The 17,926-nt window shown below is 44.5% G+C and overlaps 1 protein-coding gene across 7 annotated transcripts in view; it reads left to right on the top strand.

The window, feature by feature from the left end:
- Positions 1–2,402: 2,402 nt before the first annotated feature.
- ZMYM2 (zinc finger MYM-type containing 2) overlaps positions 2,403–17,926 on the top strand; it is an 86,132-nt gene continuing 70,608 nt past the window's right edge. For 3 of the 7 annotated variants that reach the window (XM_048294788.1, XM_048294789.1, XM_048294790.1), the window contains exon 1: positions 2,405–2,555. The gene's annotated coding sequence lies outside the window, so the exon portion shown is untranslated. Of the gene's footprint in view, positions 2,556–17,926 lie in introns of all 7 variants that reach the window. The other 4 variants (XM_048294792.1, XM_048294793.1, XM_048294794.1 and 1 more) reach the window with 3 other exon arrangements.

Here is a 17,926-nt window from a genome sequence, read left to right on the forward strand (position 1 = left end):
AGTTATCTGGAGTCATAAACTTTACTATATAAATACATTTCATACAGTTCCAAAAGTGCAAGCAAAACCATTAAATTTTGTTTGAGCTGTATAATCTAAAACATTAATGAAAATCTTCTATTGCTACATAATAGTCCTGGATAATACTGTTAGGTAATATCTCTTGCTAGGGCAGTGGTAAGATGAAAAGGATTCTTCAGGTACGTTTTTAATGACTACTAAGAGTGATAGGTTTCTCTTAATGTGTTCTTAATTAGAAAAACACTTGTTTTCTACCATCCATTGCTGGTGCTTAAGTCCTCTTGAATTTCTTTCTGAACTTCATGAGAACTTAAATGCTTACGGATAAGAACTATTGTAGAACAAAAGACATCTTCCTGATACATATGACTAGGAATGATGGCAAATATGTAATCTGTAGGACAACTTAATATGCCTTTGAGTTTTACCAACCTAGAAGATACTCCAGGCTAATAATGAAGATGGTCAGGAGCCAGCTGACTTGATGGACTGAATGGGATTCCATGTTGAAATTTCAACAGCTCTCTGGTTATGTAATTAGTTTGATTAGTGTGATACTGCAGATCAAAGTCTATCAATTTATAGAGCATCTTTGAGACCTTCAAAATGAGTGATGATGCATCTCCATGGCACTTCCTTTCTTGGCAGTGGTTGTGTTAGAGCTGTTTTGCCATCACCTCACATCTTTTTTTGCAGGCATGAGCAAGCTGCTGCCAGCCCTGAGGTAACTTTGTCCCCCCCCCCGCCCCCCCCCCCCCCCCCCACCAAGTAGCGCTTCCAAGCTTCATCTGATGAGCAGCATGTCTTGGAAAAAAAAAAAAAAAGCCCCCAAAGTCAACAAAACCAAACCCACATTAATTCCACTCAACAACATACACTAACAGTGCCGGAGAAGCTTTTGGCTTGAGTTGTTGACTGGAGCCTGTGTCTCCGGGTGGCATCATTAGGAAGAAATTAGATGTATTGTTGTGACAATGGATGATAGAAAATTTCTGGTCTCTCCCACACATGTAAATTATTAGCCAAACACATCAAAGGTGGTGGAGAAAGGAGACATCCCTTCAATGACTCCTGCGCCGCCCGAGAGGGAGGCTGTCCCTCAGGCTAATCCCGCGGGAGGCTCCAGCTCCGGGTTGGAAATGGCGCCAGCGGCTGAAACCCAGCTCCTTGCGCACGCAAGAGGCTCTCTCTCCCCGGGGGACGCTGCTTTGCGTGGTTGGCACGGATTGATCCCAGCTAGAAGAGGCTGGGCGGGTATTGCGCTCTCTCTCTCCCTCTTCTGGGCAGAGGAGGATGGGTGAATGGGGCAGAGCGGGACCAGCCCCGCCAGACGGGCGGCTGTGCTCCCCTGGTCCTCGAAGGAGCGGGCGCTGGTGCCATGGCCAGCGCAGGGGGAAGGAGCCGCGCAAGGGAAGCGCGCATCCTCCATTTTGGCGGAGGGCGGACGGAGAGTTGGTTCCCGGCGCCTGGCCGAAGCACTCATCCCCTACCCCAGTGCATTGCCGGGGGCACCCGGCTCCTTTTCCCGGGGGAAAGCCGGACGGAGGCTCTTCAAATGGACGCCCCGCTGCGCCTCACGTTGGTTTGAATTGGTACCAAGCTTCCCGCAGCGGCTTCCGACAAAATGGAGGACGCCACCACCACTGCCACCACCACCACCACCACCAGCAGCTCCTCCAGGAGCCATATCGGCTGCTGATATGGCGCCCTCCCCCGCGGCGGGCGGGGGCAGCAAGCCGTCCTCGGCTCAGGAGGAGCTGCCCGGCGGGTTAGGCTGCGGGGGCGCGGGCCAGGCGCCCTCCCTGGGAGACGTGAATTCTCCCTTTTCCCTCTGGGAACGCTTCCATTACCCATGTTCTGTCCATCATGGGAATGGCCCGAGGTTCAAAGCCCTCGTTCAGGAAGGGAAGGAGCGGAGTGGGACCCCTCGGAGAACCACTGCCAGCCTCTACAGCTCGGCGGCGGGGGACGGAGCGGGAGAGGCGAGCCCGCGCCCCACGGCCGGAGCGGTGGCGCCCGCAGGGACCGAGCGCACGGCCGAGACGGCCGGTGCACCCTGCCCGCGGCCGGCGGGGCGCAGCCGGCTCGGCGGCACCGAGAACTTCTACAAGTTGCCGCTGTCAAAGAGCGGCGCGGGGAGCACCAGCGCGACCCTCGTGCACCGGTAACGAGCCGGTCGGTGGGCAGCTATCCGGGTTCCTCAAACCTGATGGATCAAAATGGGAAGAACCCCAAGCATGGCCAGGAGGAAGATTGGCAGTTTATAGGGTCAACCGGCTGCGGGCGGCTCTGATGGATGGGCGGTGCACCCACTCGGCTAGCCCAGCGCCAGAGCCCGCCCTCTGGGAAAGCCAATGCCGGGGCAAGGAGGCGGATCTCCCCGAGCTCGCTTGGCCCGGTTCCTCCTCCCCTTCGGCAGCAGCTGCGCTTCGCCCGGGACTGGACCGAGTTAGAGTTGAGGCGCCGGAGGAGTAGCGCCAGAGTGCGTGCGTCCCCCGCGGGGGGGTCCGTGCCCGCAGGCGTTGGGGAGTCGGGTAAGGCGGGGGCGCGGGGCGCTGCGCCTCATCGGGGCGGGCTGGCGGGGGGCTGGCGGCGCTCAGCTGCCCCCAGGGCGGGGATGGGAGAGCAGCCGCCGTGCCTCCCAGCTACCCGGGCGAAGTACCCCGCGGTGCTGTCGCCGCGCCGCCACCTCTGGCGGCGGGGGCACGGACGGCACCGGGGACAGTCCCGCGGATAACCATCGCGCCACGGCGGGGGGCGGCGGGGGTAAATGGGGGGCGCCCGGGGGCAGCCCCGAAGGGGGGGGCAGGGGCATTTGGGGGAAGGGCCGGGTCTGCTCTAGCGCCTCCTATTTTAACTCTCTCCCTCCCTTCGCCGCCGGGCCCTCGGCTGTTGTTCTGCCCCGGTGCCTCCCCCACCCACCGCCGTCGTCGCCCCCCCCCCCCCCCCCCCCCCCCCGCGGGTGCCTCCCTCCCCTCCCCTGCCTGGCGCTCCGCCGCTTCTGCCGCCGCCGCTGCTCCCCTCCCGTATTGTTCGGCTGGGTCCCTCTAATGGCGGACAGGAGGCGGCAGTGCTGCCGGCCGACTGCAGGGGGGCAAACCCGAGACCGGGGGCAACTGCCGCGCAAACGGGCGGGGGGCGCGGGCGCTCGCCCGCTGCCGGGGCGCTGCCGCGGAGGGCCCCGCGGCCCCCCGGGCGCCGGTTCAGGGCTGATAGGGCAAGTTCGCAGGTAACACTCGCTGCTCCCCGCCGTGGGTGCCACCGCTACCTCTGTCCCCCACACTCGCGCGTAGAAGCCTCCGGTGCGGCGGCGCCCGGGGAGGGCTCCTTGTCCCTCCTTCCTTCAGCGGGGACAAGCGGCGTGGGTGTGCCTTGAGGAGTACCCCACCGCCCCCGGGGAGGGCAGTGAATTTATTTATTTATTTATTTATTTATTTATTTATTTATTTATTTATTTATTTATTTATTTGAAAGGTTGGGATTAAGGGGAAGTGGTGAGTGATGGAGGCAGTACCTGCCCTGGCCAGGCGAAGGAAGCGCTCCTTGGGGGCGCTCCCTGATCCTCGCTGCCCCGTGTTAACCCTGTGTGTTTCCCTTAGGCTCCAGCCCAGTTTGGTGCAGGCTTGGCAGAGACCAACAAGGAGAGGGAGCTCCATTGTGCCTGCTATTTGTGTATCTGTTTCTGCCTCTGCTAGACCTGATTAAGGAGGGCTTGAACCATTCCCCCCGCCTCGTATTCTCCGGGGGCAGGGGTGGAATGAGGTCCCTCCAGGGCTGGGTGGGGAAATTCCTGGGTCCAGCATCCGCTGCCCTGGGGCGAAGCCCCAGTAATGGCTGTGAGGCGGCTCCTCCTCGGGGTGGGCGCTGCTGCTGCAGACATCCTGCAATACCAACTCCGGCAGGCAGACGACGGGCTGCTGCCGCTGCTCACGTTACCCGGCTCAGGAGGGAGGAGGAGGAGGGCATATTTCGGGTGCCCTCTAGAGTTCTGGAGCGTGTATGAAAATCCGTGACTAGACACCTTCAGCCATCTTGAATTCCCCCCCCCCCCCCTCCATTGCTCGAATCGCGTGTCCTGCGTGTCATCTCGAGGCTAAGAAGAGGCATGGGAAGTTTAAAATCACCCAGCAGTTGGCGATGGAGAAGCGTCTCTTTGTGCATTTAGACTGGTTCTCTACACCCGCAGATTTGTTTGGGTGGTTTTGTTGGGTTCCTTGGCTGAGCTTCTGAGCCATCCACTTTGTCCCTTCCCCAAAAAGCTGGAGGACACTGGGGAGACCTACAGGTTCTCAATAGCGAGCATTTGTGATGTGTGCATGTCTGTGTGGGATTTTCAGAGCAGATTTTGTTCTCTGTTGGGTGTTAGGTTGGCTGAAGGAGAGGCTGGTTGCCAATCCCTGTGGGTAGGACTGGGGTGTAACTTGACTCTAGTTTCTGCCCTTGTTAATAATGGGGCTGTTTTTTAGCTGCATGGGGGATTCCGAAATGGCCAAGTAGTGCAGCGAAGGAGCAAGTGAGGCTGTGAGCGCACGGGGAGAAGCTCGGGAGGTGCCGCGGTGGGCCCGGGCGCGGTGCGCGGGCTGTGCCGCCAGAGGCGCCGGCGGGCAGCGCGGCGGCTCCGCTGGGAACGTGCAGCCCGAGAACAAAACAAAAAGGCAGCGCCTGGCTTGCGCTCTGGGTCCCTCGCTTGGGTACAGCCCGGATTCAGGTGTTGCAGTCTTCCCCACCACTCGTATCTTAATTTTTTTTTTTTTTCCTTTATTTCTGTCCCTTGCTGTTTTACGTGGTAGATTTTCCAGATCCGCACAGCTTGCAACTTTCTTTGTCACTTTTGGTGGCTTACGTATACAAAGAATGAGTGATTCGCTGCAAAACCTCACCGCTTAGGAGGAAGGCATCAGGTCTGGATTTATTCTAAGCATCTAAAATTATGAACCACACCAAAGACTCTTAAGAGTTTGCGTGGCATGTTGTCATTAATAAAGTGGTCTGTTCTAAACCTTGACTTGCTACTGCAGTTTAAAAATTTTAATCGTAATTTTTTAACTCTACCGTGTCTTGGATGTAAGGCTACCATCCGATTTTATTTCTGATTCATTATGCGTTCCAGTCTAACAGCTGTTCTGTTTTTTCCAATCCCTCATGTCAAAAAAAGTTACTTCTAGGAGCAATCCACGCAAATAATGCTTTGGAAGGAGGGGGACTGTTATGTACTGGATCTGGTTTGACAAAAATTATTGCCGCTTTGTGTGGCTGCTTAAGAAAAGATAAGAATACTGCCAAGAACAGCCATATAGCTAAGATTCAGTAAACCTTACTAAGATGCAGTAAAAAAAAAAAGCATCCTGGTAGGTGGCACACTGTCCTCCTCCAGCTGTGATGATGGTAGTACAGCCTTCTTATGGCATGTGATGGGACCGTGCTGCTCTAGGAGGGAATGTATTTGGTGCTTAGTGCTGCAAGGTCATCTCTAGGAACCAAACTCCTCAGCCACGTTATTACGTGGTTAAACTAAGTAAGTTGTTTTAATAGAAGACTGTCTTAATTAGAGCAATAAATTCACTTTATTATCTACTAAATTTGCTTTATATTGTTGTTATTAATCTTCTTTGACCTCAAATATATGATTGCATTCTGCTGTTGCTTACCCTGTAATAACATGCTAAGAGGGATTTGCATCAGCAAGAATGTCAAAGTGGCAGTGAAAAAGTGAAAGCAAGTTTCTTTGTCTTCTGTAGAGCTTGTTCAAGTATACAGAGGAATGTGGTACAAAACCGGTATGTCTTTCAGATTTTTGCTGGGGCTGTTTGGTTTGGGTTTTGGTTTTTTTGGTCCTGCAGCATCAGGAATGGTCTTGTGTTGTTTAAGACATTTTCATTTTGGTTTTGAGGACTAAGTACAGAATTACTGAAGTTCTGTCACAGTGTTTGAGTTTGCACTCAATTGGTATACCCTGCAACAAAAGCAGTATGGGGAATTCTGTTAAGAACTTGTATCAAGAATTGTTACTAATGGAAAATTCACTATTCATGGAGAATTGTTTATTTTTTCCATCACAAATAACAATGAACTCAACTGATCTGTGGAAAGGGATTGAAATTTGAAGTTCACAAGCGTTCAAAAGACCACTCAGGAGTGTCCTCTGAGAAGTTTGAGGTAATACTTGCCTCATGAGGGTCTTAAAACCCCCATATGTTGCAGTGGAGTTTTGCGTCCACTGAAATTGTGTTTAACTCCACAGCTGAAAGTGTTTCCAACTTCTTCTTAACTTTGTTTCAGTGATTTTATCTTAGTAGTTGAATGCTTGTGTGGCTGACTGGGTTGCTTACGCATTAGAGTTCAGAGGAAACTTAGCTTGTCTTCCGTATTTATAGCCTGCCCTATGTGCTGCTGGCAGATATGGCTGACACTAGATGCCAACTTGATGTATGAACAATCTACTCGATTTAGATGCTACTATTTACGTTCTTTGTTTTGGACCAAGATTTGTAAGTTTGTACTTCTAAGAGAAATTTTAGGTAGAAGGAAGAAGTGTGGGATTTCTGGAATGCAGTTGCATGTTATGGCCTCTTCAGTTAGCACTTTTCACTATACTGATTTTTATATCATAGTTTTCCAGCTGCACAGTGGATTCCAGCTCCTCCTGTTTGTTGCCCGTGCTGTGTGCATTGGTGTAAATGCACTTCATTGGGACTATTCATCCTGCAACCTGTTTTGGGAGAGAGGTGCTGCTTCCTGTGTGACTGTTCTCAGGTGATTCTGTGGTTTCTAATGCATGAAAAGGCTTTGTGTCTTTGCTGTCATGGGAATCTCCATCCCTTAGCCCCTACTCAGATGGTTAAGCAGCATTCTTTGCTGCTCTGGTTGGCTTGGTTGAAGATGATCCAGCGTTTGCACATTGGCCCAAGAAAGCCAATGGCATCCTGGCCTGGATCAGCAGTGGTGTGGCCAGCAGGACCAGGGCAGTGACCGTCCCCCTGTACTCGGCACTGCTGAGGCCACACCTCCAATCCTGTGTTCAGTTCTGGGCCCCTCACTGCCAGAAAGACATTGAGGGGCTGGAGCGTGTCCAGAGAAGGGCACCGGAGCTGGGGAAGGGTCTGGAGCACAAGTCCTGTGAGGAGCAGCTGAGGGAGCTGGGGGTGTTTAGCCTGGAGAAAAGGAGGCTCAGGGGGGACCTTATCCCTCTCTACAGCTGCCTGAAAGGAGGCTGTAGCCAGGTGGGGGTTGGCCTCCCAGGTAACAAGTGACAGAACAAGATGGCCTCAAGTTGCACCAGGGGAGGTTTAGATTGGATATTTGGGAAATTTTTTTCACTGAAAGGGTTGTCAAGCCTAGAAACATGCTGCCCAGTGGTAGAGTTGCCATCCCTGGAAGTAGTTAAAAGATGTGTAGATGTGAAACTTAATGACATCGTTTAGTGGTGAACATGGTGATGCAGTTTAATGGTTGGACTTGATCTTAAGTGTCTTTTCCAACCTAAATGATTCTATGATTTCAGTGCCATTTACTTATACTTTAATGGTTTTGACAATTTAAAGCTTTTCCTTTCCATGAACTTCCAGAAGCTATCAGTTTTATATTTATTCTGTGAAACTCAATGCCACTAGAGTTCAACAGGGCACACGCACACCAGGAGTTTGATTATATGTACGTATGAGAACATCAACAGTTGCAATAGATGCGATCGGTGACTGTCCTTTATGGACAGGGTCCACTGAGGGTTTCTCATGCCTTCACCTGAAGTATCTCATGGACTGGACATGTCAATAATGAAAGTTGTTTTCTTGCTTCAGTTTGCTGTCAGAACAAAATGATTTCAATCAATGGTTGTAATACAGATTTTATTAGTCCAACATAAGTAAAATCTACAGAGATTGTTAACTTTTGTGTTCAAATGACAGTTTTCAGTGACAAGATTGCCGCCAACATATTTTTCAAGTTGCTGTTGGTTCAGAGGGCATTTGTACTTTGTGAGTTTGTCCTCATGTTTAAGTGCTTAGCTTAATTTTTGTCCATGTTTCCTAAATTTTTTTGAATTAGCTTTGCCATAATTTCTTTCTCTGCCCCTTTCTCACCATCAGCTATTAGAGAATAATCTGACGGGGATAGCAGGGATTCATCACAGAGGTGGGGTGCAGAAGCAAGTCTTCAGTGATCTGAACAGCGTAGCTGCAGTACTGGTTTGAAACACTCGGGGATTGTCAGTGCTCTAGCCAGCCATACTGAGTGTCAGTATTGATGGGCTTGTTTGCTTTTTTTAAGGTTGTCTGAGATAAGACTACTTAATGGTGTTTGCTGTTGTGCAAAACTATGGGTTTGGGTCTCTAAAAAATGCAATGTATAATATGTTACTTCTTTATTGAAAAGGTTTGTGAACCCTATTGTACGGCTTTTTTAACCCTTACAAGACTATCAGAATCCTTCAGTTAGCATCACTGTAGCTTCCAAAGGCAGTAATACCTAAATCTGTGTACCTAGTGCTGTACAGAAGTGTGTTGAGGCATAGTCCCTGCTCATCAGTTTTACTCCCAACACATGCTGAGCAGGATGTCATCTCAGTTCCACCATTCCCCCATGGAATAGTTTGTACAAAGTAGCGATGTATGCTTCAGCACATGCTGTTAACTGATGGGACAACTGATCAGAGCTACTGATGTAACTTTTGCTAGGCCAGATCATTAGGAGAGATCAGTGGCATTATAGAAGAGTTTGTGTTGGTTTCTACATATAGTTGCCTCTAATCTTTTGCTGTGAAAGGTGGTGTTGGAAGAAGATAGAAAATCATGCACATAGAATTGTATGGGTTATGCCAAATATTATTAATTGGGGGCTGCTTACAGCTCACAGTCAATCCAAGAAACATGAATGTCTTTGTTTTCCTCCTGCAGACTTGTTGGAAGTGAATTGGCACCTTATGTTTCTTTAAGCTCTTCTGTGCAGTGCAACCACACTGAACATGGAAAAAAGTTAATTCGTTTTAGTTAACTCATAATGCAACTGTGCTTTTTTTTTTTTTGCTTTTTTTCCCCTCTCCTTGAAAATAACCTTGGTGAAAACCTTCTCTTTGCAAAGAGTTCCTTTTCCTTAGATCTGTGCAAAATCTTTCCAGCTTGGTATTTACTCCTAGTACTACATCGAATTTCTCTGAAGTCATTTTGTTCATCTCATTAATAAACTCAGCTATCATCCCTGTATGGATGACCTTCAAGTCTCTTCCAGGCTTGCTGCCCTCTAAACTAACTAAACCTCCGTGTGTGCTTGTGACTTCTCTTTGTGGATGTCTGACCTTTAGCTGAGGCTACTATTGCACAGGAAAACTCTCTGTGCTCTTGCTTGTAGACAGCATTGTCATGAGGTCTTTGGTTCAGGCCCATAATCTAGCCCTGGTTTTAGACATAGCACACACTCTTCTAACAGACTGTAGATTTCTCCCACATAGTAAGTGGTGTCTTAACTGTTAATCAGCAATTAAGTGTTTGTTATTTGTGTTGATAAATTACGTGACTACATCTCTGTATCATGTGGTAACAACTTTTCTTAACAGATGTGCTAAGAACGATCCTGCTCTGTTGATTTGGATTCAGAAGCCTATACCAGAGTGCTTTCCTGGACTCCTCTTTTGACTGTCTGGTCTTTTTGCATCTTGTATTTTATGGCTGTAAAACCAACAGGTTTTATTTACCTTTAATCTCATGTTGGGATTTAACTGTGAAGGATATTATCTGCCTTTTGTTAATGAGATTGTCAGTGCTATTTAGGAAGTGGCATCATGGGCAGTTAAACAATTTCGTTCATTCTCCTGTGATGCTCCTCATGCTTGGAGAAGTTCTGTGTGTGCACCCTTACAAGCAAGCCAGTTGCAACCTGTTAATGCAAAAGAAGCTGGCTTTAGGAAATAAAGCCTACTGAAAACAAACCAAACCACCACCTTTCCTGTCACCCTGGGACTCAAACACACCATCCTTAGAACAAGAACTAATTGTAACCATTGTTTATGGTGGTGCTGTTTCCTTGTATTCTCATTTTTGTCTCTCTCCATCTGTTGCCCCCTGTGTTTAGATTGTTTGCTCTTTGAACAGTTGTACTCGGTGTTTGCACAGTGGCTAGCATGATGTGGTCTACAGCTTTGGCTCCTGGGAGTCTGTGATAACAGTTGTGATCTATGGGTGTGGTATTGGTGCCTTTTTTGCTTTTTTTTTTTGTGTATGTGGAAAGGGGAAGAAGACCTAGTGTTGTGTTATACTTGAAATAATGTCATCATTTTGTTTGAGCAACAATTGATCATTAATATACCAATCTATAAATGTTTAAGAATTTTTATTAAGCTGGCAGAATTTACCAGACATGTTTTGAATTTATAGCTAGTGTTTGCATGTGTGCATGTTTGGGGTTTTGTTTATTATAATAATTAGTAGTAGTAGTTGTAGCAGTAGTTTTCTTGTGAGGGTGGTTGTTTTTTGAAAAAAAATGTTCATTTAGGAAATTGTTTTGTTCTGGTAGGTGATGCCTCATTAAAGAAGCCAAGTAATATCTAGAGAGGCCAGGTAAGAAGTCCTTTGTAATCCATGTAATAAAAAAAAAAAATCACAATTTAGAAATGGCAGAAAACGGAGAGCTCAGCAAAGGTGATTTGCTTTTTACCAGAAGCAAAAATTGGATATTTGCCATTGTCACTGTGTTTGACGATCGTTTTTTATACTTCTATCCAAAGAATTAACAAATAGAAGTACAGAGATGGTCTGACTAAAACTGTGTATAGTACAGTAATGGTCTGAACTAAATTCAGCTTTTTTAGTAATTTAAAAGAGCCATAAAGTTTGGAGAAGATACACAAGAATTACTTAAGGAGTGGAAAACATGTTTTCTATTAACAGAGTTCATAAACTCAGGCTATTCCTCAGTTAAAAGAGATTAGATTAGGGTGTGACTTAATCCTGATCTAGGAGAGACTGTGCGTCCAATAACATATTAGATAATTGGGTGTGCTTCCTCCATCTCCCTTTCCATCCCCAGTGTTAAAGGCTGAATTTCTGAGTGTCAGTTATTGCCTAAGCAGTACAAAATCAAACAGGGAACAGTGTGTAGCCTTTCAGCAGGTACAATAACTAGGAGTTGGAATAATTTACTGTGGCATCACTTTCTCCTTTTTAGGCAAAAGTTCATGGAGGATTTGAAAAGCTCCCCGCTAGGAAAGCTAATAGAATTTTTTTTTAAGGCTCAGAATATACTTCAAGTTGCAGACTTGGTCTCAAAAGACAAAATACTGGCTTAAAACAAATACTACCTTGTATATTTTTCATGGGTTTAAATTTAAGGTATATATCCTTGGTTGTATGACCATTTAAACCAGACTAACTTGGGTTTGTCATTGTCCTTTCCTGTTTGTATCAACACGAGCCTTTTCTGGCATTTTTGATTGTTTTATGTTTTTAATTTTGGGAGTCAGTTTAGGTCCATGAATCATCACAATGAGATTTGGGGGTGCGGAGCTATGTAGGTGTAGAGTATTTGCTCTTGGTTTTTTCTGTTTCAGCTTTCTACCATGTTAGGTCCCATGACGGACTGGCTGTTAGAATCCTTAAACAGCTAGGGAGAAAGGAAGAAAGGAACAGGAATTCAAAACCACAGTAGGCCTGTCCAAGACTGAATGTGGTTTGTAGTTGTGGAACTGTGGTCTTAGCAAATACAATATGCATCTTATTTAAAAATAAGACTATCTTTTACGTTTTAAAAACAGTTTGGTAACCTGGAGTCTTGATTGCATAATGTAACTTGCAGCCAGCCAGCCAGTGCAGCTGTGAAAACCTATCATACTTGCCTTGCTGACCGTATCTATTCTTGCCTTGGATCCCGTTTCCCGTCAACCTTACCTCATATAGAACTTGAACTATTTTGTGGCTGGTTTTATTTTCTCCCACTTCCCTTTCTATCTCATTTTGTTTGTGGTGATAAGTTTTTCTTTCCTTTGTTATGCTGTAGCTTCCTTGTCTGTTTACTTGGTCGTAGTCTACATGGGCTTCCCTCCTACATATAGCAATAACATTACTTACTCTTTTGAATTCAGTTTTCTTTGTTCTGAATTACTAGATGTATTGAGTACTAATCACCGCAAATAAATTGTGTTGAAGAAGCTTGTCCATACCAGGCCCAAAATACTAGATTTTTAGCCAATACTTGATTATTTCTCAGGGATGAAAAATCTGGTTGAGGCTATTAGCTGATGTTAGGTAGTTCTGCTAAAGGCAAAGAAAATGGTTTGTCTGCAAACTTGTTCATTTACAAACTATGGTATGACAGTTTTTCCTCTGTCTAAGCATATGCAAAAATAAAGTATTTTAGAAGCATTAGTCAAAAAGATTTGTGTAATCAGGCGCTGAGAAATGGTGTGCCATTAGGCATGGTGGATACCAGTTATCCAGGCAGAGCTACTTGTTCATGGGTTACACATATATGAGTGTAGACTGAATGCTAATTAAAGATAAAAATTTTAAAAACCCAACCAATTAAGAAGAAGCACTAATGAAGAATAATGTTAAAAGTCCATGTTGACAGTTAAAGTGTCTTTGTTTCCAGAATGTTTGGGAATAGTACAATCTGGGCTGATAGAAGACAACTTTGGCTAGTCCTGGTGAACAGCAAGTTAAACATGAATAGTGCACCCTAGCGGAATGAATGTAAACAGCATACTGGACGGAATTAAGCAAGACTGCAGCCAGCAGTTTAAGGGGAGGTGTTGTTCCCCACTGTTTGATATTGAGAGAACACATCTACAATGTTCGGTCTGGTTTTGGTTAGACTCCATCCTAATGAAGATATGGATATTCTGGAGTAAGTGCAGTGTAAGGCCATCAGCTTGGAGGGTTGGAACACATAGCAAAGAAGGAAAAGCTGGGAGAGAGGGGTGTGTTCAGTCTAAAGAGAAGGCTGAAGGGACAGGTTACTGCTGTCTTCAGCTAATTAGTGAGAAAATACGGAGAAGACAAAGCCAAGCTCTTCTCAGAGATGCCTATTGATAGAATGGCAGGTAATGGGCATAAGTAGCAACAAGGGAAAAAATTGTGCATAGCTAAGATAATCAAACACTGGAACATTCTTGCTCTTGAGAGGTCTATTCTTTCCTGTCTCTAGTTGTTCATTCACATTTGCTTGGTTTATATACGATTGGCTGTACACCCAATTTCTTCAACTTGACAAATTTGAACGATTGTGTGCTATTTGTGTATGCTGGGTTTTCTTGAAATGCCAGAAAAACGTAGAGCCTTCATAGATTTGAATTCGCAATTAATCTTCATTGCTCCCTGTGGAGCAAGAGTAAGGCATGTTTTTGAAGTGTGTGCTGTGACCCACTGACACCAATGGCCTGTGTTCTATTGACCAGGCCTGACATCTAAATTAATTTACTGTTCCCGGCTCTGTGTCTGATCTAGCCATTCAGTATTTGTTCTTCCTATTAAGTGTTACATTTTTTAAAGTTACGATCCATCAAATGACAATTTTACCTCTTTGCATGCTGTAGTAATGCCACTTTCTATTTATTTCTCAGGATTTTACTTGTCTTTTTCCTGTTTTCATATCTTTAGCACAGTGTTTCTCTGCTGTTTCTGTACTCCTTTCCACTTAGCCATCTTTCTAGTCTGTTGCTGTGGTCTAGCGTTGCCTGTTTTCTGGAAATAGATAGACATTTGGCTATAAGTAATAGATAAGCATTTACTGTGGGTCCTTTGTTTTTTTGTCTTGTTTCACCTTTCTATTCCATTTATAATAAAGGACATCCTTAAGCAGCATCTTGCTGCTTGAGTAGTAGAGAGATAAAATTTACTGTCCTACTGCATTACACATAATGGCTTTTAAGGCTAGAAATGGTGCTATGTTCTTGCTGATCAGTATCTTTCCAAGATTAAACAGCCATGAAATACATTAAAAGTGTGTGGATAAGGGGGAGATACATGTCAGTATGGCTGCCCTAAAACAGCGTTGGTCAACATTATGATTTTGATTTGCCATGAATTCCTGTGCCACGTTCTGCTCATTCTTTGATGAGTAATCTTGAGAATTACTGGTGCTTGGTTTGGATACCCCTTCATAGAATTAAGTTTGAGGTTGAGTCTGAATTTTGATTCTGTTCATGCATGCAAGGAAGCATTTCTTAACATTCATTGAGTAGGAAGACTGAAGGAAGAGGCTGTGTTAAGTAAAATTATTCAAATATTCCTGGAAGCATCAGCTGGAAAACAGACGTCAGGATTCACATGTAACAGTTGTGGCTGCAGTTCAGTTAAGATGCTCAGAAGATAGCAAAGTTTGCATGGTTTTGGTAAGCTTTAGTTGTGTGTATATAGTTACTCTTTTGAATAAAACCAAAATTTTCTGACTTGCTTTGAAATATTTCACTAAGTAGATCTTGCCCTTTTACTGTTCTTAGTTGCCGTCTCTGCTGGATTACAGATCTTTGCATATGCTTTTTTTGTTGAATTCTATGAAATCTGCGTGACAAACACATTTTGAGTGTTACATAATGACTTTTAGTAAGCTAATTTCTTCAATCCATACAACTTCTTTCAAAATGAGGGGAAATAATTAAATTTGAAGCAGCTGCAAACCTACTGGAAAATAAATTCTAGAGTAGTGTCTCAAGACTGAAGTAATGAGATATACCAGGCTTTTGTAGTGATGGTACTCAGGCAAATAGAGAAATTAGATTTGTGAACCTAAACTTAGTATCCTTTTCCTGAAAGCTCTTACCTGTGTTCTGAAACACCAGCAATATAAATACATTGATGGGTTTGTGTTAAATGTTATTCAGACTCTTTAATAAGCCCGTATAGTAATTTAAGACCCTTGTTTTACTTTCGTGTTGTGAATACTTGCACCTGAGTTAGCCCAAAATATGCAAGTATTCCTATTGAACTCATTAGCATGATTTGTATGTGAAACTGGCAGATGAAATAGTTGAGTCATTGTGGCATTAATGTAATATCTGAGGCTTCCTTAAAGCCTTGCTCGTTTCAGATACACTACTCAGTGTGACCAGTAGATATACATGTTGTAAAACTCAGTCTGACCTGTTATAATATTCAGCCTGTCACTGCTTGCTGTGTTGTCAGTTAGCACATTCATGTTGAAGTGTTTTATATGGTAGTTGCTATCAGGGTAGAGCATTTCCGTCTATGGCCATCAGCTTGTCGTGACTGTCCTGTCTGCTAGAAGGATCTCTGTGCTGAAGTTCAGAGCTGTGGCACCAACCTTGATCTCTTCAGGCATAGCTGTAGTATTCTTGCACAGAAATTTTTGGTTTGGGGTACTGATCTGGCTGGAAAGGATTCCAGCAGGAAAGTCTCTTTTGTCTGGCTATGTGTGTGGTTGCAGAAACAGCTGGGCTGCATGATAGCGTAGCAATGAGACTGTGGACCTGGTAACTAGGCAGACCTTCAAAAGTGCTAAAACTTCTGTTAGAGATGTAAAAGTTAACAGTAAATCAGAGCTACCATATGTCCAAGGCATATCTGAACGTAAAAATGCTAAGGCTGATGACTAGATACACCCCTCAGGAAAGGAGGAAAGAAACCACAAACCAAAACAGCTTATGTGGTTGCCTGTGTTAAGGGTTTTATATCTAGTGACCCAGAAGGGCCCTGCAACTGCTTTTTCTCTAACATGGAGTTCTATTCACATAGGTAGGAGTCTCTCCATACACAGTATAAATCATTCAGTATGCCCAAATTGAGACTGGAGTAGTAGCTTAAAGCTGGCTTAAATTGCAGTGCTTTAAAAATGCTGGGCTACTTTTGTTTTTCTAGCACTTTTCAGTTCTTATATGTGGGTATAGTTGGGTTACTAGTTTGCTTCAATTCCAGTGAAAAGTGCTACTTTTAGGTGATTTTAATTGGAGTGGTGTGCTTTGGTTTTGGGGTGAACTGTGGCATACATTCAACCAGTCACTAGGTTCATGGATTCATACCCCAAGAAGGCTGTGGTATGTAGGTTGCATCTGGTTGTGTAGGGAATGAGTGTTCCTGAGCTGTAGCAAGACATTAAGCTGGAGAGCTTCTTGATAGCTGCTTTGCAGATAGTCTTTATTGAGCTTGTAATCATCAGAGTTAGGAGAAGTCAAGTGATAACAAGTGATTTTCTTTAATAAGGATAGGAACTTTAGAAAGCAGCTGAATTAAAGAAATAAATGATGTTATGGTCAAATGAATGTCAGGGTCAGGAACTGATCATTAGAACTGGATGGCCTCACAGAACATCGGGACATGTTCAGATAGTCTCTAACCTTTTACCAAAATGTTGACACCCATCCCCCAGCTCCAGTCAGCCTGAGAGCCATAGGCTGAAATCCAGATTTTGGATAAATGGGTTGAGCTTCCATGAGGCTAGTGGTATTTCTTTTGTATGCAAGAAGATAATTATTCCTCTACTAGGTTAGGGTAATTGCTGTACTAGGCAAGTAGACAATTGGGTAACCTGTTTGCAACCAGGATGTCTAGGAATAGAAGCTTTTCAGTTATAGCCTGATTTTTCTGCAAGTGTATTCTGGTTTTCAGCTGGCTGGCTAAGAATTTTGTAGAGTTGCCTTTGGTCCACTGTGTTTAAGTCATCAATGCATTTATTTCATTAAATTGTTACGTGTATTCTTTCCCCCCCGTTCATTACCTTGCATTTATCACTAGTGATTTTGCCTACCACACTGCTTTACAATCAGTTTCTGCTTTCAGCTGCTGTGAACAGATTTGTATGATTAGCAAGCACTCATTTCGGGAGTCACTCTCTTTGGCTGACTTATATATGTTGATATGTTGGAACCCCTCTGGTAACTTGTCCTTATTGTGATAACAACAAACAACATGTGATATTTTTCTCTTTAAATAATTACAAATCCTTCAGAGAACCTTTTCTCAAAATCTTTATTATAGATAGTTTCCACAGCAGTCTTCAGTGAGTACAGTGTTTGAATGCCTTTTGGAAAAGTTAAGTGGGATATAGCAGTTTAATCAGGGTTGCTCAAAAAGTATGTGAACCCTTCAAAAGATTTCAGCAGTAGTCCTGAGAGACATTACCTTTTATTTGCAAAATCCATGTTACTCCCCTCCCCCCCCTTTTTTTGTGTATATTTATTCAGCTGTAGTTTCTGTCAATTTATTTAGTGATAGAGATAGGACTGTAGTCTGAGTAATTGTTCTCACCTTTTGCTTAAGTAATTGGTTGCAAATACTGAAATAAAAAATGGCTTCAGAAATCTTAAGTGACTGCCACATGGCCCTAGTGATTTGTTCTAAAATCCCCTTGTGTTAGCACTTTGATGCAACATTTTTCCTCTGACCTGACCCCTAGAAAGAGAGCTTAGATGTGATTTTCCCTGATCTTTTCCTTACTGAACATCAGTGCAAAGAATTTATTCTGTGTTTTCCAGTTCAGGCTTCTTGGGTATTCTTTTACTTCTGGAAAATTTTACCGATTGTAAAATTGACAAGAACTGGGATTTTAGACAAACTGTTGCTCTGACATAGGTCAGTAGCCTGTTTCTAACCAAAAAGTGTATGAGATGTGTGTGAAACATTCCCCCAGTACAATTCCAGCACCTTTGTAGGTCAGAGACTTCCTGATAGTAGTAGTTACGGGGTTTTTGGAGTCTTTTTGGACTGATTGTATGCATAATATGGTGAGTTTTCAAAATGCTTTCATGCTTTCAAGCTTTTTGTTCTAACTGCTCTATTTCTGTTCCTCCCACTGAGGTTGTTCTTACTGAAGCCAGATGTTGAAGTAATGAGGTATTTTTAATTTTTTTTTATTCCCCATGGAATTTAAATATGCTTTTCTGGAGTGCTATCTGGATAATTGCATCTTGAACTATGTTGCATGGCTCAGAGTTAGACTAGGATTTGCTTTTTCTTCAGAGAGTTCT

The sequence above is a fragment of the Corvus hawaiiensis genome, chromosome 2 (genome assembly GCF_020740725.1).
Source record: "Corvus hawaiiensis isolate bCorHaw1 chromosome 2, bCorHaw1.pri.cur, whole genome shotgun sequence".
NCBI lineage: Eukaryota > Metazoa > Chordata > Aves > Passeriformes > Corvidae > Corvus > Corvus hawaiiensis.